Raw genomic sequence first — 21,592 nt, 5'->3', positions numbered from 1 at the left:
TTTTGGGTGAAAGACCTCCACAATGAACCCGGCCGCCAAGAGCCGGGCCACCTCTTCTCCAATGGCCTTACGCCTTTCTTCATTGAACCGCCGAAGAAACTATCTGACAGGCTTGAACTTTGGATCGATATTAAGAGTGTGCTCAGCGAGTTCCCTCAGGACACCCGACATGTCTGAAGGTTTCCATGCAAAGATGTCCCGGTTCTCATGGATGAACTCGTTGAGCGCGCTTTCCTATTTCGGATCCAAGTTTGCGCTGATGATGAACTGTTTGGATGAGTCGCCAGGCACAAAGTCAACCATCTTAGAGTCATCAGCTAACTTGAACTTCAACTCTGGCTCATGCTCTGTGGTTGGTTTCTTTAATGACGTCATGTCCGCCGGGTCAAAATGATCCTTATAGAATTTCAACTCCTCTGTCACACAAACGGATTCAGCATAGGCAGCATCCCCCTCTTCACATTCCAAGGAGATCTTCCGGCTCCCATGGACTGTAATGGTGCCGTTGTGACCCGGCATCTTGAGTTGTAAATACACGTAACACGGCCGAGCCATGAACTTGGCATAAGCCGGTCGCCCAAACAGAGCATGATATGGGCTTTTGATCTTAACCACTTCAAAGGTTAATTTTTCTGCCCTGGAGTCATACTCATCCCCAAAGGCTACCTCCAGCTCGATCTTACCAACGGGGTATGTCGACTTACCGGGTACTACACCATGAAAAACAGTGTTGGATTGTTTAAGATTTTTATCCGTCAATCCCATCCGGCGGAACGTATCATAGTAAAGGATGTTGATGCTGCTGCCTCCATCCATGATTACCTTAGTAAACTTGTATCCACTAACCTAAGGTGCCACTACCAAAGCCAAGTGACCCGGATTATCAACCCGGGGCGGGTGATCCTCTCTGCTCCACACAATAGGCTGCTCCGACCAACGTAGATAACGTGGGATTGCCGGTTCGACGAAATTGACGGCCCTCTTGTGGAGTTTCTGGCCTCTCTTACATAAACTGGTAGTAAAGACATGATATTGTCCGCTACTCAACTGCTTCGGGTTGCTCTGATAGCCGGATTGTTGCTGCTGTTGATTCCCTTGGCTGTGTTGCTGATTATATCCCCCCTAGTGACCAGGATGACCATGAAAACCTCCTCTGTTTGAACCGGCGCCCGGGCCCTGAAAGCCGCCTAAGCCGCCACCCGGACCATGACCCCCATCAAACGCGTTTGAATTTTTAAATGCCTTCATGATCGTACAATCCTTCCCTAGTGCCGTTTCTAGGACAAGGTTCATTCAACAGCTGCTCAAGGGTGGGACCTGACCCGCCCGATCGAGGGGGTTGTTTGCCCTTGCGCCGCTGAGTACCGCCCTGTGCATTAGTATTAGCAACAAACTCATCAGCCTTACGCTTATTACCTCCTTGATTTGTCGGGTTATGCTGGTGACCCTTGCCATTGCCGTTCTTCTTTCCCTTTGTTGCTTTTTCCTCATCAGACACCGGGTCTTTGGTGGTATTAGAATCGGCATACTTGACAAGAGCCGCCATCAATGTTCCCATGTCATTATAGTCTCGTTTAAGCCGCCCCAGCTTCTGCTTCAGGGGCTCAAAATGAAATTCTTCTCCAACATCAAAACTGCTGAACCGGCGTCCATTTTATCAGACGAATGTATTATTTCCTTGACCCGACGCACCCAATGAGTCGTAGATTCTCCATCCTCTTGCTTGCAATTGGTCAGGTCCACAATTGACATTGGCTGCTTACACGTGTCTTTAAATTCTGGATGAACCATGCCTTTAACTCTGCCCATGAGCCAATAGAATTGGGTGGCAATCCTTTCAGCCAGGTCCGAGCCGTTCCATCCAACATCATGGTAAAGTACTTGGCCATTGCAGCATCACTAACCTCCAACAGCTCCATAGCCATCTCATAACTCTCAATCCAAGCCCCTGGTTGTAAGTCAGCCGTGTAGTTCGGTACCTTACAAGGCCCCTTGAAATCCTTGGGCAACTATTCATTGCGTATGGCTGGGACCAGGCAAGGTACGCCTCCGGTTCTTGTAACTACACCTGCCTCCACCGAAGTCGCTGGGTAAGCCGGAAAAGTCTGGTGAGCCACCTGCTCCGCTGCTATCTGAGCCGCCCGTTCCGCCTCTTGACGAATTCTCTCCTGATCCGCCAAGTTGAGGGCTCCAGCCCGCATCGGCTCATGCCTATATGGTCGGTTGTGGCGTTGAGCGTTACTTGACATCTCTGCAGATTCCATGTGCCTACTGTAACTTGGGCTCCGGCTTGGGGAGGACTTGAATGAATCTTGTCTCGACTGTAGGAGTATGCATCTTGTTGGGGCAAAGCTGTCTGAAGCAGTTCTCTTACCCTCCGGGTTTCAATTGCTGCTGGCGAGTCGCCTTCCATTGGGAGAGCTGCCAAACGAGCTGACGCCGCAATGAGGTTCTCCATGGGGTTGGAGAAGTGACCCGGGGGTGTTGATATATAACGCGGAGGAGCTGTATTCATACGCGGCGGCTCCATGGTGCGTGGCTGAACTGGTGCTCTGGGCGTCCCGACCCGGTTTACCTCCGGCGGGTTGCTCCCTCCAGCTCCGGGTGTATGGAACAGATTCCTCTGATCCAGTGTTAGAGGCAGACGCGACTGAGTTTTCTGCCGCCTCCTCCTCATGACTTCGTTTGACGCATTAAGATCCATGGAGAGCCGGAAGGTTTCTGCTTGAAGCTGCTGAGCACGAGCATCCAAGGCTGCTTGTTCTGCTGCCATCCGTGTTTCCTCCGCAGCCAAATTTTCCTTAGCTTGCACCATCTCCTCCCGCACGCGTGCCACTTTCGCGTCATGCTGGGCTTTATCTGCCGGCTCTACCGCAGCGGTTAACAGAGTCGTCAGTTTATCCATGAGGTCCATGAGAACCTGAGCCGGGGGCGCGCGGGATCTCCTGACCCGGCAGCTGCCGACCCGGTGGCGACTGCTGTCGCTGCGGTGGAGTTCTGCCCGGGCTGCGTCCCTGCCATGAAGACTCTGGCCCAATTTGGTGGCTCAAGGGGGTCCGGAATACTGCTGCATCGGAACAGCCCCCGAGCATGCCATCTTGCAGTTGGTACAATGAGTCCGTCTCACCCGTTGAAGATGCAGTATCAGAGCAGATGGTCGTCTCCCCGCCTTCCATCGATCCTTCGGAGTATTCACCGCCATGGACGCAACCTACGAAGGCATGCTTCACGACAGATTGAACACGGGCGGACCCGGCATGCTGAGCCATTTCGATGAGGTCGGTGTGGACATCCGGCTCAGGGCCTGACTCGCCGATCCGGCCGATGAAGACGTGGATTCCGCCGAAGGGGACCTGGTACCCGTACTCGATTGAGCCGGCCTCGGGGCCCCAGCCATCATCGTCGATGTAGATCTTGCCGCGACGACTCTTGGTCATCCGGCCTACAGCGTATCCCTTGAGCCCTTCGAAGTTGCCCTTCAAGAACTCAAATCCACCGTGCGATGGACCCACGGTGGGCGCCAACTGTCGTGGAATTGTCACGGCAGATGTCCTAGAGCAAGGACTTGGTCGTAGGGCCATCGCACTAGGAAGCTTAAAGGGGTTAATCGAGACAAAGGACACGAGAGAGTTTTATACTAGTTCGGCCCCTTACGATGAAGGTAAAAGCCTACGTCTAGTTGGGTTTGGTATTGCTGGGGTTTCGATCACGAAGAGGCTTAACTCGCCGGCTTGGTTATCGACTTGTTGTCTCTCACCCTAAACCGCCACCGGGTCGTCCCCTTATATACACGGGTTGACGCCATGTGGCCTATAGAGTCCCGGCCGGCTCATAATCACGTCCGGCTCAGTGACTTTCTTTACATGTCTTTCTGTACAAGTATTTCCTCACATGTGGCATTTTACAATATCGGGCTTTAAGCCGGCCCCTGACCTTTGAGCCTTCTATAAGACTTAATAAACTACAAACTTGGACGTTTACTGAACTTCTTGCGTAACCCGCCATTGAAGCTGACCCGACCCCTCCTGAGCGGGTCACAGCTGATAGTAATATCCCCAATACAAGGTTCATGTCCGAACCTTTGAGGAAGGCGACCTTGTTCTTCAGCGCGTTCTGTCAGCCAAGAATTCCAACAAGTTGACGCCGAAGTGGGAAGGCCATTATCGGGTAATACGAGTCACCAAGCCCGACACAGTCCGCCTGGAGACCGAAGATGCCATCCCGGTGAACAACTCCTGGAACATCGAGCATCTTCGTAAGTTTTACCCATAAGGCGCGGCTTGCCGGGCTCCCCGGCAAGCCACCTTTTGTACAAGCTTTGCCAGCAAGGCATGTAACCCTCTGTACAGAGCCAGGCGCATACCCTGGGCATAAATAAATGAAGTGTTGGCGCCCTAAGTTATAGCATGCATGCTAGGTTAAGTCTCTCCCTCGGTTAGGGTTGGTAGTGCTTAGCGCCGACTAACCCCTAGCCTAGAGGTCGAGTGTGCATCTTTCTGTTCTCTTTGGTTTGCAGGGCACTTCTGCTGAGACGCTTGGGAAAAGGAGAATGAACCGGCACTCCGACCCCGGCAGGGCAAGGCTGCCGGGAGCTGAAGATACAAGGATCCAACCACGGCAAGCCCAGGGTTGCCGGGGGCTGCGGATCCAGATAAGTCTTTCATCCCCTTGTTGTGTGTTTTCGTATAGAACTGGGATATGTGAAACCTCGTTTGTGTTCTTGAAACCACCGTGCTCCCCCTTTTCTGTACCCGAGAGCTACCTCCTGGGTCAGAATTTGGTAGTAGTCACGGTGGAAGGGAGATGAACGAGCGGCCTAACCCTACTTCGCCCCTGCCTCCACCAAGAGCGCGAGAATGGTCGACTGGAGTAGGGAAACGGCAAGGCCTGTTGCCGGGCGACAATGTTTACCTTAAAAATAACAAGGATTCATCCTTGGCATGGGCCTCGCTCACGCGCAAAGAACCCGGCAAGAACCCTTTTCATTAAAAACATCCCATACAGGTACAGTTCATACGGAATCAAAAACATGAGCAAGGGGATTACAAGTCTTAAAATTAACAAGTGCCTGCAGGCTTACAAAAAAGAGATAAGGTTCCTGTAATCCCTTTCTTGTCCCTCTCCTCGGAAGGTGGAGCAAGACAATAGGAGGGCAAAAAGAACGCCTAGGCGAGGTGCGAGGAGCAGAAGGAACCAAGAGAAAATCTTGGTGCCAGGGAAGGAGCCAGAAGATGAGGCAGTGGGCCGGCAATACGCGGTGAAAGCATCAGTGCCCGCGTACTCTGACTTGACGGCCGCCACCCGCCTTCTTCGCCTCCTCCGGCCCTTCTACGCCAGCCACCCAAGGAGATGACGGGGAGCGCCCCGATGGAGAGCTTGACGGGGAAGGCCCTAGGCAGGCCGCACGATGTGGGGCGGGGCGACGCAGTCACTCGGAGATGAGGTCGACGTGATCCCGCTCGACGCTCTCGTCATCGCTGTCACTGCCCTCCTCATCGCTCCCACTTAATCTTCATCGTCGGAGGAGCTCTCCACGCAGCACTTCAGGTGAGTTCCAAAATCTTCAAAGACCTTGATGGAGAGCAGGCTGCCCTCCGTTAACTTGAAGTAGAGGACAAACCCCACCATCAAGTTGTGGATGTGAGTGAACGTCTTCCATCCGCGGCGGAGGTACATGACGTGAGGAGTGGGGAAGTCGACGTCGACTAGCGTGTCGCCGCTCCCGCAGCCCTTCATGTGCAACCAGAAGGTCTGGGGTGGATCGAGCTCCATCTCCCGAGCGAATGCAGTAGGGAGATGGAGGCAGGGACGCGGTGGCTGACGCAGCCTGATGAAGAACTCGCGGGGCTGGTCCCCAACGTGGTGCTCCATCGAGGGAGGCGTCGCTCGCGAAGGCGAGGCCGATGCGCTGCCCCATCCTCCTCTCCTCCGAGCGCCACGATAACCTTGGCCTCGCCCCTCCCCCTTCCTCTCGTGGCCGGCTCTGCCGCCACGAGCTCTTGGGGAGGACGAACGCGCTGACGAGCACCAACCCTCGCCACCGCCATCGAAGGGCCAGCACGTCCTCTCGCCATGGCGGGTGGAAGAAAGAAGTGGAAGTGGAAGGAGATGGAGGATGGAAGAGTGTGGAATGCCGCCCCCTCCCCTCCTTATAAAGGGGCGGAGATGGGGCTCGGCCGCCCCAATCGACCAATCCGGTCATTGGGGGCGCGGGGAATCAGGACCAGCTCGCTGCCCCAATCAGCAATGGCTCGGTTTCCCGCCTCCACCTCCTCCCACCTACATGAGGAACACATGGCGAGCGAGCAGCATTAAAGGGATGGGCGAAGTGGCTGCTCCCCACCCCATGGTCGTGGGGCGTGGGTGCCTTGAAGACCACGACCTGAGTCCATCCAAGTAAATGGGTCGTGCCTCTATGCCTCCCTCCTTTTATGGGGAAGGCGCGAGCCGCCTCCTCTCCCATTAACCATGATGTGATGCATGCGTGCGGAAACCACCCCATGCATGACCCCCATGTCACGCACGACCCTCCACATTGCACATTCAACGCGGGTCGTGGGGAAGCGCGGCAGATGAGAAGTTATTGCGATAAAATCCGCCCCACCTGCCCGCACACCGTTCTGGGCCTAGCCCAACAACGCATTGCGCTTATGTATGGCCCAGGGCCGGGGGCTCCTGTCGGTGTACAAAAGTAGGGGCTCTCCTTTTGACCCCTTTACTTGTGCGCGGGCGGTCAGAGCCACGCACGGCGGCCACACTTAGCAGGGCAGAGGAGGGAAGCCAGAGAAAAGCCAAAGCATCAAGGCAAATAAGACAATGCCAAGGCCGAGAGCACAAAGAGCAGAGGGACCAAGCAGGTTTCCATGGCAAGACCCTTGCCGGGGCAGCCTCAGCGGCCCCGACCAGACCCTTGCCGTGGTAGCTCGCCCAACACCAGTGGAGCGCGCCACCCTTGAGCCCACGGTCTCCAACACTATCAACCACGTTGGGCCAGGGCTCGGGAGGCACCTCCATGGTGTCATACAGATCTTTGGGAAGACAGAGAATACTCAAGATCAGATGAGGACCAGAAGACGGCGACCCTCGGCGGGATCCTACCCGAGGAAGTCCACAAGGCCCCCGGCAAGACCCTTGCCAGGGATGACAGCAAGGCCCCTGGCAAGATCCTTGCCGGGGATGATAGCAACGCCACGACAGAGACCCTTGTCGGGCCCCCGACAAGACCCTTGCCGAGGGCATCAGCAGGGCCACTGCCAGACCCGTACCAGCCAAACTACCACCGCCGTTCGCATGTAGCTGCCAGCCCAACCAGCTGGGTAGGCACCTGCATGGCAACATGCGACTTCCAGGCTAAATCAGCAGGCACCTACGTGGCGGCATGCAGACCTTCATGAAGGCCCTACCATCGTGCCACCTCAGCTGTCTGCCTGTCTACATGGCACTACATGCATCCCTAGCCTGGGCGCATGTCAAAGCAAGGAGGAGCGGCAACGGACGGGACGAGCCTCGTTCCCGTCCCTGATAAAGTTAAGGGACACCTAAGTGATGCATTAAATGCATCTTGTCCTATAATACGGGCGATAAGCTCACGGTACTGTAGGCCTTTCCACCTCCTGTGTGCCACTGTGGCATCCCCTTTCGACTATAAAAGGAGGCCTATGGTGTACTGGAGGGGGATTCGGCTCTTTTGAACGACACAGCCACCATAGCTAGTTCGAGAGCCCAAGAACACTCAATACATTCACCAAAGCAGGACTAGGGTTTTACGCATCCTCGCGGCCCGAACCTGGGTAAACGATCTTTGTGCTGACTATTAATCCTGCTCTCCTCACGACCCCGCGCCCCTGTAACCGTAGTAGGGATTCTTGTGATCCCATAGGTGTCGTTTCCCACCGACATAAACTAGCCCTTGGGGGCTATACATGCAAATTGAAATACTATCAGCATCCGGTTTAGTAGTAAACCGGACTTGGAGGATGTCTAAGGCAGAGGCTTCAAAGTATTTTAAGTCTATAGATCATTCAATCTTATCATAATCAGAATACTTGGAGGCTGGCAGGGTATATAATTTATATAAGCCGGAGAACGTACCTCATATTTTTGGTGCATCTGTTTGACCATCTCAATTTCTGAATCACGACTGGAGTGCACTTGACTGAGATAGCCCGATAGCACTTCACTAATACTCAGATGAGCATATGGGAGACGTCAAACCACACTTTCTGCCTCGCCATGACTTCTTGTTTTGCGGAGTGTCTTGCCAGCACAGTTGGATTCCTCGGTTCAATAAATATGGTACCCATGATTAAAACGTCATCACCATGCTTCTTCGGCGGGTTAGCTGAGCTTGACGGCTCAATACCTGATGGATCAATAGTAGTTTCATCCGTAGACGGTTCAGGTAAATCCGGTTGAACGTTGAAAGCAGGATCCTCTAGCTGTTCAGCGTGTTCTGGCACAAAGGTTGACTGCTCCGGTTCTTCAGGATGTTCCGGTATGAGGGTTGGCTGTTCCGGTTCAATGACTTTTGGATTCTCAGCCGGATTTGTCACCTTTGCTTTCTTGGGCTTTGCTTGACCACTAAAAAAGGATTTGGACAAGTCAGTATAATGATGCATATATAAAGGTACATAAGAAGGGTAGTTATCTTTACCCGGGGGCGGTCTTGAAGGCCGGCAATTGAGTTTGTGATGAATCGCCAGAGGAGGAACGGGAAATCTCCTGCAAAGATGGAATCAAAATTGAGTGATGAAGGTAATTCATTGAACAAATACAAGGGTTAAAGGTCAAAAAGAACCTCATTCTAGCGTTTCCGAGGAGTGTTCGGCAAGCCAGAGGGTAAGGCGTCATCTCCACCTGTTCGGATCTGGTGGCGGCTCTCATGTTGCTGTCATTTCAAAAGAAAATGAGGATGTAAATAAGCCAAGGGGTGCGAAAACCTTACTTTCCAGCTTACCCGCCGAGGTTTCTGCCTTGGTAAAGGTTCTGAGTCGGAGGAAATAATATTTACCTCTTCTTCAACTGCCTGGCTGGCCCCCGTGTCATCCTGGCAATAGTCAGTGTCAATAAGGTTGTTAAAAAACAGGCCAAGAGAGTCAAGGGCTACCTCCGACTCAGAGGTGTCATCCATCTTGAGTAAATCAAAGGCAGTTGTTTTCTTCTTAGACTTCCTAACGGTTTTCTTGGCGGTTCTCGTAGCAGCTCTAGGTTTTTTAGCTGCCTCATGGTCATATTTGGCTTTCCAGAAGTCAGATTTGGCCCGTGGAAGGATAATATGTTGAAATTCATGCGATGTTTAAATTGCTAAAAAAGAGTCAAAAGATTTACCTCTGGAGCCGGGTTAAGCCTGCAGAAAGGGTTCAAACCCACGAGGATGCAATCTTCATATTTGCTATTGACAAGAGTGGTTGCCATCTCAACGATGGCCTCTTCAATCAAATGCACAGAGCTATGACGTAAAGGATCATCAGTTCCTCCAGTGTATGAACACATAAAGCCGGATCAGCGGCTTAAAGGTATGATCCGCCATGCGACCCAGCAGCGGATCAAGTCAACTCCGGTCAAGCCGTTTCCTAACAAGGCTTGGACTTTCCTGATTTTGGGGACAAGTTTCTTGCGTTCGGCAGGGGTGAGTTTATCAGGAAGTGGGTGATTTGCATCAAGACGATCAGCATGCTAACCCGGCATTGGATTTTCATTAGACGGCGAGGTGTCTTTGCAGTAGAACCATGTTTGGTTCCAATCCTTGGGATGGCTTGGCAAGACTACTAAAGGGAAGGTGGCATCTCGTCTGCGTTGAATCGAAATCCCGCCAAGTTCCAAGCTAGGACCGTTGGTATATTCGTTCGGGCGGTTCAGGTAGAAATATTCTCTGAAGAGCTCAACAGTAGGTTCTTCTTGAAGATAAACCTCGCAGAAAACTTGGAAGTTACAGATATTTGATACGGAATTGGGTCCAATATCTTGCGGATGGAGTTTGAAAATGTGCAGCACATCTCTAAAGAATTTTGAGCCGGGAGGCGAGAAGACCGGGTCATATGATCAGTGAAGACAATAATTTCGCCATCCTTCGACTGAGGTTTTTCTTCAGTTGAATCAGGAGCATGATAAGACAAGACACTCTTCTCTGGTAAGTATCCAACAGTGACGAAGTCTTTCAAGGTGCTCTCGGTGACTGTGGAAGGGACCCAGTTGCAAGTTGTCATCGTCTTTGGCGGCATGATGAAAGGACAATCTAAGAGTGTCGGCGTTCTAGGAACGGGGGTCCCCAGACTTGCCTGCCTGCAGCCTGCGGCGTGGCTCAAAGGGGGCCCAGCATGGCCCATCTTCATCAACACAGACCCAAGACCCTCGCAAGGGGCCAAGCCTCACGGGGCAGACGACACGGGGCTTCCTCAGGCATGGCTTCATCAGGCTAGCTCGCGAGGAGGCGGAGAAATCAAGGCGGGGTACCTCACGAGGTGCCCGTGACACAAGCCATGACGACCAAGGGTGCCAGGCGGGCGCCAGCCCACGCAGTGTCCTCCTTTCCTCTTTGGTGCAAAGGGAGCAAGTGCAGGTGAGAGCATCAAGCAAAGGCACCCGTTTCGGTGCAACGAGACCAAGACCAGCCCAACGGCAGGGAGGAAGTCATTATGGAGCCCAAGCCAGCGTCACCACCATAGTCTTTGGCAGGCGAGGACCAACTTTAGTCAGGATAAGTGTACCCGATGTTCCCCTTCAAAATGGCCAATTGTTGGCGCCCTTCCTGCTCAATATTTGGGAAGAGGCCCAGGGCCTTTGCCTATAAATAGGACTAGCCACCCCCAGAGGAGGAGAGAGGAGATGAGATCAGGTAGATGAGACCATGGATAAGATCAGAGCGGCAAGAGAGAGAGAGAAGGGTGACTGAACTCCTCCTAGCAGTTCATCCTCCCAGCCAAGAACAGACCCTCGCGAGGCTGTTCTTCCTTGTATTGCTCATCATCATCAACCCAAGAGGCAATCCACCAAACCACACTGGAGTAGGGTATTACACCACAACGGTGGCCCGAACCAGTATAAACCCTGTGTCTCTTGTGTTGTTCTTTCCATAGCTTAGATCTTAGCGAGGCGGTGGGGTGCAGGTAGGTAGAAGGCGAAATCTCCGCGCGCACCCCAGTGTTCGAACCTCAAGGGTCTGCCGGAACCCGAAACCCGACATTTCGCGCGCCAGGTAGGGGTGCACCGGAATCCACCTTCTACCGCTTCGTGTCCCATCGTGTCGTCATCGCCATGTCCGACGACCAGGTGGGAAACCCAGATCCTTGGGCGGCGTGGCCCGCCCGCGTAGAGCCGCTTGCCTCGGGCGACCCCATGCCCCAGGCAGCTCGCGGTCCGCAGGGCGCTGCGGGCCGCGGGCGACGCGGACAAGCTTCGACAGCTCTGACACCGCGGCAGGCGCGGTCGGCAGCGAGGGCCTCCAATCACGCCGCGACCACGACACCGTACACCCGCCGGGAGCAGGCGAACTCGAGGGTTGCGCTCACGGTGGCCTGAGAGCTGCTGCAGTGCAGGCTGCTGGAGGGCGGCCGTGACGTGTTGCTGGAGCGGGTGGCAGAGCTCCTGGGCTTTGCCGCCTCGGGGGCTCACCCCTTCTGCACCCAGCTCCCATCTCCAGCCCAGGGCGGCCCGCGCGGGGGCTCCGCGCGCGCCCGCGGGCTCCAAGGCTACTCCAACACCAGCGAAGCTGTCGGCACCGGACCGGCGGCGGCGCTGCCCCCGCTCCCGGTCCGCGAAGAAGAAGGACTCGACGCGACCCACGGCCCCAGTGGACAGCTGCGCTACCACCCCACGGTGGGCGCGTCAAGCAGAGCCGCATGGCACACGGAGCACTACGGCGTGGCCTTCGGGATGACGGCGCCAGAAGAATACGTGCCCCACACGATGGACCAAGGGCACCCTCACGAGGGCGAACAAGGCTCGCTCCTCAGCCCAAGCTGGGGGGGACGAGGCGCCAGAAGCTGAGCTCTTCCAGGAGCCACGGGACGGTCCCACTGGCCACGCTGGAGGCAACGATTATCAGGTACCGCTAATTCCTCAGGAACAGGCATACGCTAATCATGGATCGTAGGAGGTGCAGGTCGCCACAGCGAGCAGCTGCCCCCGCTCCCATAGTCTCCTACCCCTCGGGAGGAGGGCGCAGGGGCTGCAGGAGAGGGGCCGAGATCCGACATCACCACCGCGGCGTCCGGAGCAAGGTGTTCTCAGGAGGTAGGCCCTCTGCTGGGGAGGTGCCTCAGGGCCTGCCCATGGCGGAGGACCCGTGGTCGTCGGGGGAACCGCTGGCGACCGCTCTACCCCATCGGCGGCGTCCTGGTTTCCGGTCGTCGTTGATGGCACTAGAGTGTGGCGCAAGGCGGGGCCCTCGTCTGGCGATATGAAGCAAGGCCAGTACCTGTGAAGAAGGCCCAATGCCTGTGAAGCTCGCCGCCCCATGACACTCTCACGTAATAATGAGTGGGGCTGTACATGCCCCGGAGTCTCAGGGGTGCCGGCCTCAGGCCCTGGGGCTCCCTCCCATGCCCAGTGGCAGCACTTAGCTCCGCGCTGGTGAGAAGACGTCCAAGACTAGATTAGGTGCCGGACGCGGCCTTTTGTCTGCTTTCATTGCTTTTCCCTTTGGTTGTCGCTTTCCCCCGCTGGATTTAAGTTGGATTCGAATTTGAGATTTGCGTGTGTTCGGGGAAGGGGTGCTTAGTCTCGTTTGAGCAATTCCTCGCGTTTTGGTTACCACTCCGCCTCAGCTGCCTCCCCTCGCGAGCCCCTCGCGAGCCGGGTCAGGCCTAGCTTGCGCGCAGCCCAGACTGCCGCCGCCGCGTCCTCTCAGGAGGGTTTTTTGCTGCAGATCCTACGGATTCGATTAGGGAACACGAGATACCACAGCCTCCCACAGGCTACCTCAGGGCCCGCACGGAACGAAGGTAAAACTAGCCAACCAGCACGTCGCTTAGCCAACCACTTGGCACGGGCGCATGGGCAATGTAACATCTACCAATACGATAAACACAAGTTTTACATGAGGGGCTCCCCCTCCCAAAATGCTCCCATAGCCATCAGGCCAAGACCTGAGTTTTATTCATGCAGGGTAAGGAAACAGGAACGATGCACAATCAGTCGGATGAATCCCCCAATGCGTCCTCAGGAGCACCTCCCGAACCGTTGCTGACGTCGCTGGACTCGCCATCGCTATCTGCGTTGCCGCCAGCGGCGTCAAGGCCGTTCACCCCGCTGCCCTCGTCGGCGGCCACGATCACACCGTCGTTGTCAGAAGCGAAGGCCCTGGCAAGAGCATCCACATTGTCTTCCACCTAGTGCGCCAGGTCGACTCGGACGGCCTGGGGGACTGGGGCGATGGCGGCGTCGAAATCGAAATGGGGATCCATGTTCTGGAGATGGCTGAAGACGCGAGAAAAGGCGCGCCCGAGCATGGCGCGGCTCCTCTCCACCACCAACCTGTCGGCCCTGACCGACTGCGCCTCCAGCTGTGTCACCACGTCGGTGAAGAACTGAAGGTTGCCGGCGTAGTTGACTGTGTGCGGCTCGCCAACAGCCACCTCGCAGATGTTGCCTAAGGCTGTGTTGGCTCTCTCCCGGAGTGTGGTGAGCATGGGGCCGTGCTCATGCTCCAGGATCCGCCGCTGACGTATCTCGTCCGCATTCTGGCGCGCGACGGCCTCAGCCTCCTCCACCCGATGGCGAAGAAGGAGCACCTCGGCCTAGGAGGTGGTTGACTCCCCTTGCGCTACCTCGAGGGCGGCCAGAAAAGCATCGGCCCGCCGCGTCCCTTCCTCCAGCTTGGCCCTCAAGGCAGCAGTCCTACCTTCAGCTTTGGCCCGGATCAACCCCAGCCTCTCCTCGAACTTGCGCTCGAGGTTCAAGCGCGCTGTCGCCACCCGACGTCCGACCTCCTCCAGGATGTGGGCTTCCCGTGCAGCGACATCATCCTCCGCCTGCGTCACCAAGCGCTCTCTCGTCTCCAGATGCTCGTACTCGCGTGCACGTTCGGCGGCTTCCAGCGTCAGCGCCTCCTCACGCTTCTGCAGCTCTACTAGGTCGCCAGAGGCCACCCTCATCGATGCGAGGGCTGCCTCACGCAGCTCCACTTGCTCCTCCAGTGAGTGGCACTGGGCCAGGACCTCCCGAGCCCGCTCCTCCGCCGCCTCTCGCCGCCGGTCAGCTTCCCGGGCCTCCTCAGCGGCCTGAGATCGGGCCTCCCGAGAGGCCATCAGCGACGCCTTGGCCTCTTCGTCGTCAAGATTGCGCTGATGGCGCCCTCCAGCTCGCGCCTCTCTGCAGCCAGGCGTAGGCCCTCGGCCTCAAGGCGCGCGTCTTCATCAGCCAGCTCCTCACCGAGCAGGTTCACCGCGTCAGCCGCCCTTCGAAGGAATCCTTGGCGAAGAGCGCGACGCTCCCAGGCGCGCTCGAGCACGTCTTCCACACCATCATCTGCCCCAAGCAAGCACCGGGGGCCATGAATCAGCACACCCCCTCCGGGCAGGGCGCTGGGGGCTGGCCCCCTCGCGACGGCCGGGCACGCCATGCCAGAATCCCGGCCTAGAGCCAGCCCGTCCACAGAGGAAGAGCGCAGGGAGTACCTCAGCCAATCGCAGTCCACGACCAGGCGAGAAGCCCACGGTAGGGTGGCTATGCCACGAGAAGGCCCGCGAAGGAGGATCGCGAGGTGCGCAGGGCCTCGATGCGCCTCAGGACGGTTCGCCTCTCCGATCACCCTCACCACAAGGGCTCTGCTGCTCGGAGCGCTTGAGGATGGTAGAGGGGGCGAAGCCAAGGGGGGCGGCACCTCAGCCATCTCCGCGAGCTCGGCTGGAATGGGCCTGCGGAGCAAGGATCAGTAAAAGCAACAGAAGGATCGGGAGCTGGAAAAGGAAAAGGCTTACTCGTCAGTGGCGAAGTACTTCCTACGCTTCAGCAGGCGACAAGGGTAATCATCGCCCAGGGCCTCCCTTCTCTTCCGGAGGGCCTCAAAGTCCACACGGAAGCGGCCCAGGAGTTGAGCGCAGGGATCAACCTGCGACGAGGACGGAGCGTCAAGGCAATCCGCGTCAGGGGCACCTGCCTGATGCGCACTGCCAGTCGCCTCGCCAAGAGAAGCGGCTGGAGCCTCAGGGGCCTCAGCCGCAGGCGCTGGGGGCAGCTGCTTGCCGCCCTCAGCGGCACGGGCCCCAAGAGCTGCTCCCTCATGAGCATCGGCCGGCGCTGCCACCCCGCCGGGAGCCCCCTCGGCCTCTGGCGCCTCATGCCTCCCTGCTCTGCCACTTGAGGAAGAATCGCCTTGGCCGACTGGAAGGGCAGTCACCGTCATTGGGCATCTGATTCACAAAATCGCCCCTGTTCTGGCAGAGGTACAGCAAGGCCCCTCCTTACTGGATGCTGCCAGGGGTGGGGTCCCCAGTCAGGATCAAGAGCACTGTCCTCAGCACTTCAGGCGTCAGGTCCTCTTCCTGGAGCCTCATACGATCATCGCGCCCGCTGAAGGCCCACATCTGGCGGGAGTGGCGTTGGAGAGGAGCAATACGGCGTAGCAGGAACTCCTTCACCACCTTGGGCGCTGTCACGCCAAGCGACCTCAAGAACGCGAAGCGGTGCCAGACAAAGACGAGCCGGGGGCTCTCGAGTGTCTCCTGGCCCTAGCCCGAATTTGGGACAGCAGGCGAAGTTGGCTCCGATAGCAGGGGGCTAGGCACCCCTACATCCACATACAGCCACCGCCACGCGGCGCCCAAGGCCGCAGGCTATTAGGGCCCGCGGCGCTTCGCCCTTTCCCTTTTGCCTCCCTGCATGGCCAAGTCCGGGCGCGCCTTGGGCCCGGGGGCTACTGTCGGCGTTCTGGGAACGGGCGTCCCCAGACTTGCCTTCCTGCGGCCTGCGGCGTGGCTCAAAGGGGGCCCAGCACGGCCCATCTTCATCAACACAGACCCAAGACCCTCGCGAGGGGCCAAGCCTCGCGGGGTGGACGACACGGAGCTTCCTCAGGCACGGCCTCATCAGGCTAGCTCGCGAGGAGGCGGAGAAATCAACGACCTCACGAGGTGCTCGTGACGCAAGCCATGACGACCAAGGGTGCCAGGCGGGCGCCAGCCCGCGCAGTGTCCTCCTTTCCTCTTTGGTGCAAAGGGAGCAAGCGCAGGCGAGAGCATCAAGCAAAGGCACCCGTTTCGGTGCAACGAGACCAAGACCAGCCCAATGGCAGGGAGGAAGTCATTGTGGAGCCCAAGCCAGCGTCACCACCAGAGTCTTTGGCAGGCGAGGACCAACTTTAGTCAGGATAAGTGTACCCGATGTTCCCCTTCAAAATGGCCAATTGTTGGCGCCCTTCCTGCTCAATATTTGGGAAGAGGCCCAGGGCCTTTGCCTATAAATAGGACTAGCCACCCCCAGAGGAGGAGAGAGGAGATGAGATCAGGTAGATGAGAACAGGGATAAGATCAGAGCGGCAAGAGAGAGAGAGAGAGAGAGAGAGAGAAGGGTGACTGAACTCCTCCTAGCAGTTCATCCTTCCAGCCAAGAACAGACCCTCACGAGGCTGTTCTTCCTTGTATTGCTCATCATCATCAGCCCAAGAGGCAATCCACCAAACCACACTGGAGTAGGCTATTACACCACAACGGTGGCCCGAACCAGTATAAACCCTGTGTCTCTTGTGTTGTTCTTTACATAGCTTAGATCTTAGCGAGGCGGTGGGGTGCAGGTAGGTAGAAGGCGAAATCTCCGCGTGCACCCCAGTATTCGAACCTCAAGGGTCTGTCGGAACCCGAAACCCGACAAAGAGGAAATAATTTGGCGGTTCAAGTTAGTTGGTGGGATTGCAAGTCAACAAATACAATGCATGGTTATAATGGCGGCTTAGGTAAGGGCTAATGATATATGAAGTAAAGATAAGCCGGCGGAGTAAGCCACCATGACTAAGATATTCAAGAGTTATCGAAAACAGAATTTGCTAACTATTGGGACAAACAGATTCCGCAGATTGAGGTTAGAAATATGGATCTACCGTTGTTCCAAAAAGGGGGATAAATTCATCTACAAAAAGTGACAGAGGAAGGGCAGAGGAGCCCTAGAGAAGATCTATCACAATGGGGATATGTTCTAGTATTAAAACAAGTACTGAAACTGCTACCGCGCAAGATTCCTATAGCTTTGGATCTAACCTATGGATCTAAACAAAGAAAAAGGAAGAACACCGACGAACACCGAAGAACACCAACAAACCCTAATGACGGATCCATGATGAGGAACGGAAAGCTTACCAATGATGTTCAGACAGCGGGGTGGCGCTGCAGTTCTCTGGTCCACTCAGGGTGATGCAGCGGTCGGAGTTGAGGTCGAAGACGGAGGTCGACGGCGGCAAGGTTCGTGCAGGATGTCGTGTTGTGAGGAGGAAGAAAGAAGAAGGAGAAGAATGGTAGGTGGCTTTCAGTCCTATTTATAAGGAGACAGGAAACAGGCAGGCGCAAAAGACGAGGAGGCCGAATGATGGTTATCCAGCTAATTGGACGCCTTGATTTTCGGGAATACATTAAGATAAAGGTCCATTGAAAATGACATCGTGGCGGGTTTCCAAAATTCCTGGAGATGACGTCATGGCGGGTTACAAGGTTTTTTGCAGCGGATATGGAAGGATTTTTGTAAGTTTTGAAGATTGACATGAACAAGTTCAAATCAACCTGGGGCCTAATGTTGGGGATATAACTATTAGGTATGACCCGCCGAGGAGGGGCCGGGTCATCCCTATGACGATCCGTCTCGATGAAGCCCAAGATCATATGGAGGTTCATAGTTAGGCTTGGTGGAGGGCCCAGACCCGAAGGCGGCTTAAGGCCCATGGTTATAAACCACCATGTATGTAAAACTTGTATAGTAAGGTATGTAAGAAAGGTCATCAAGTCGGATACGTTGTATAAACCGGTCGATACTCTCAGGGCCGCAGGGCATCAACCCGTGTATATAAGGGGGCGACCTAGCGGTGACTTAGGGCAAGAAACAACAGATCGAGAGCCGGGTCAAGCGTATTCGCTCCCTGCTCATCAAAACCCTAGCAATACCAACTACAAACTAGACTAGGCTTTTACCTTCATCGTAAGGGGTTGAACCAGTATAAACTCCTCGTGTCCTTTGTCCTGATTAACCCCTTTAAGCTAATCTCAATGCGATAGCTCCACGACTAAGTCCTCACACTAGGACATCTGCCGTACAATTCCACGACATTTGGTACTAAAGCTTTGTGTTCCGGTGTGTTCTATGGGCACATTTTGACCCGTGCATGACGACATCTTGATATTTCTTCTAATGTATTATTCTCTTGGCATTAAACATTGATTTCCATTAAAATCTCAAGTTGCTCCCATGATCCTCTCTGCCAGAAAAATTAACTAGTGATCCCGTCTACTAGCGTCTTTAAAGTTTAACAAATGAATTACAAATTTTGACTTCAAAGCATAAAAACACTGAAGCCTAAACATGACACGGTTATGGAGGTGTAATGGCCACCCATGAGTTCGTGGAAGCAATGTGGTGTTTCCCTTGTTGTTCATGCCAAGGGTGCCCATGGTCGTGGATTAAACAAACAAAGTGTAAGTGAGGCACTATATGTCTATACCATATAATCCCTATTGTGTATGTAAAAACTAAAAAAGTGCCATTCAATTGAACAATAAGATGTGTCTTCTGGAGACGTGTGTGCACGTGCAAGGCTACTAGTAAAGTCTAACAAATGAATTACAATTTTTGACCTCAAAGCAAAACAATACTGAAGCCTAAACATGGCGTGGTTATGGAGGTGTAACGACCAACCACGAGTTCATGGATGCAATGTTGTGTTCCTCTTGTTGTTCATGCCCATGGTAGCAGATTAACCGAACTAAGTGTAAGGGATACACTATATGTCTATACCATATATACTCTCTATTGTGTATGCAATAACTGAAAAAGTGCCATTCAATTGAATAATAAGATGTGTCTTGTGGAGACGTGTGTGCACGTGCAAGGCTACTAGTAAATGATAAAGAGTAAAGTAACAACGGGGTCCGGGTGTATGCGCATGTTCCCTAATCTATTTGGTTCAAAATTGGCAATTTTTTATTTGAATGTATTAATGTTCTTTTTAAAGCTTTCATCCCTGCTATACATTAGATGTGTATTAAAATTTGAAAATCATAAAAACAATCTTTAGATTTATAAAATAAAAATAACTGCAAGTGTTAAGAAGAAATCTCAACATTCAGAATTTGAAGCATATTATGCGCATGCAATAGAAATCACGAAGATCAGAATTTGGATCCATGGAAAAACGCTTCCTGGAGGATGGAATGGAATCGGCCTCCGCTGCCGCTACTTGCGCAGCGTCGTCCTTGCTACATCGCGGTGGGTTGCTTGTGGAGTGGGGGGAGATCGGGGGTCTGGGGGCATTCAGCGCTAGCACCACCTGTCTCTAAAGGGGAAGGGCGGTGGCCGCTACTCTTCCCATGCCGACGCTACGAGTGTTCCTGTGACAAGGTGGTCATGACATGGAGGAAGTTGAATGGGAGATCGGGGCCTCGACAAGTAGTAGCACCTAGACGAAGAAGAAGAACTGGGACAGAGGTTGGACCGGGTCGGTGGCTGAGGGTTTGCTCGAGCAGTCCTTGGTTCGCTCTTATCCTTGTATGGTAAAGCGGTCTATTTACGGCGGGGGCTGGGGGGATTTGGGCTTGAGTTGGGCCGTGCTAGTTTGTGTGGTACCCTTTTACGGTCTAGTATAACCAAAAACGTTCACGAGAATCGGGTAACATTATAATTGAATGGTGGGCAACAAAAGTCCGAACCAAACTAAACTTGATCATTCCACGGGTCGGGCTTGGCTAAACGCGAAGAAAAAAATTCCCAAACCCGAACTGGCCCGGTCTGAACCACATGAAAAGTGGTATTTTTATTAAATTAATAATATTCAGGATATTATATTAATTTATTACACCTATATTCCAAATAATATATATATGGCCATTTGGTCTTTTTTCAGGCTTCGGAGCAAGAAAGTGAATCCCAAACCCGGCCATAATTTCGGGCTTCAAGTTCCAGCCTCCGGGTCGGGTTGTCCATGCACAGGTCTAAACGAAACCCGTTCCAATCATTCTTGGGTGTGAGACACAAAGAGGCGAACACGAGTAGACAAGCGCACCCAGGAGTAATGAAGAACGTCATATGGACCCAAGATTTTGGAAACACAGGAATAGAAACATATATATATATATATGGTGACATGATAGATTGTACCAAAATACAAAAACATCATTTGTTGAGGAGAATCATTTGGATATCTTATAAGCAAAAGGGCAAACAAAGGTACTAGTTCTTGATTGGAACGAAAGGGACAAGAAAGGTAAATTGGAACTTCCAAAAGATTCTTTTCCACCTTAGAAACATATATATATATATATATATATATGGTGACATGCTAGATTGTACCAAAATACAAAAACATCATTTGTTGAGGAGAATCATTTGGATATCTTATAAGCAAAAGGGCAAACAAAGGTACTAGTTCTTGATTGGAACGAAAGGGACAAAAAAGGTACATTGGAACTTCCAAAAGATTCTTTTCCACCTTGCTGCCAAAGTATCCTGGCCACCCGCCCTCATCGCCGATAGAACCAATGCGGGAGGCAGCCCCGCCTCTCCTTCCTTCGCATAGAAATGCCACAGGAGGTGGTCGGGTTCGTTTGACCTGAAAGTGGATTAGGTAAAAGCTACATGCAAAGATCCATCTAAGGATGATGAAGCGGAAGCGCGGATAAACAAAATATGGAAAACATAACCAGAGAGGAATTTCCCGGCCTAGGAATGGCAACGCATGGGACACATGAGTACATGTGGATATCCTTCACTACAAAACATGATGATGGCATCCCATCTCCCAAGATGGTCACTAAGTCGTCTTCTCATATTAACCGCGACAGATGAGACGACCGAACAAAGGGTGCCCTGCAGACATGGTCCCCAATGCTTGATCGGGTGGACCCGGGCCAAGATTATTCGGCATAAGCAGCTCGAAAAGCAAGATGAAACGAACTCGACAGTTGGCGTTCATTCTATTCCTTTCTCTATATATGGTTGCTGCACACAAATTGGTCACCCCTATTGTTGCATACCCGTCAAATGATTTACATGTGTAGCATCCCTTCTTAGCACCTCCTTTATTTGCACCCGTCTATTGGATGCCAATTGGTCACCCATAGTATGCACGTGGGGTAGCGATCATCATGTATGTTATCTTTTCCTGGTTGGATGTTGGATATCCACATGTATCATTCTTGTTCACTATCAGGGTTTCAGAAAGGGAAAGCCGAGGCCACTCGCACTAGTCGGACACCGGCATTACGAAGCAAATGAATAAGGGTAGGATTGGTGCGACGACTCATATGGGCGAGTATTTAATTTGGTTATTTGACCTTGGCCACTCCTTGCATGCCGACAAGTTATCGGTAATAGCACCATGATACGTCCCAAACATATCTACTTTTCCAAACACTTTTGACCTGTGCATGACAGCATCTTGATATTTCTTGTGATGTGTTAT

The sequence above is a fragment of the Triticum urartu genome, chromosome 5A (genome assembly GCF_056163025.1).
Source record: "Triticum urartu cultivar PI428250 chromosome 5A, HENAU_Tu73, whole genome shotgun sequence".
In the NCBI taxonomy this organism is placed as follows: Eukaryota; Viridiplantae; Streptophyta; class Magnoliopsida; order Poales; family Poaceae; genus Triticum; species Triticum urartu.
The sequence above is the reverse complement of the archived record's forward strand: the minus strand, read 5'-3'. Positions refer to the sequence as shown.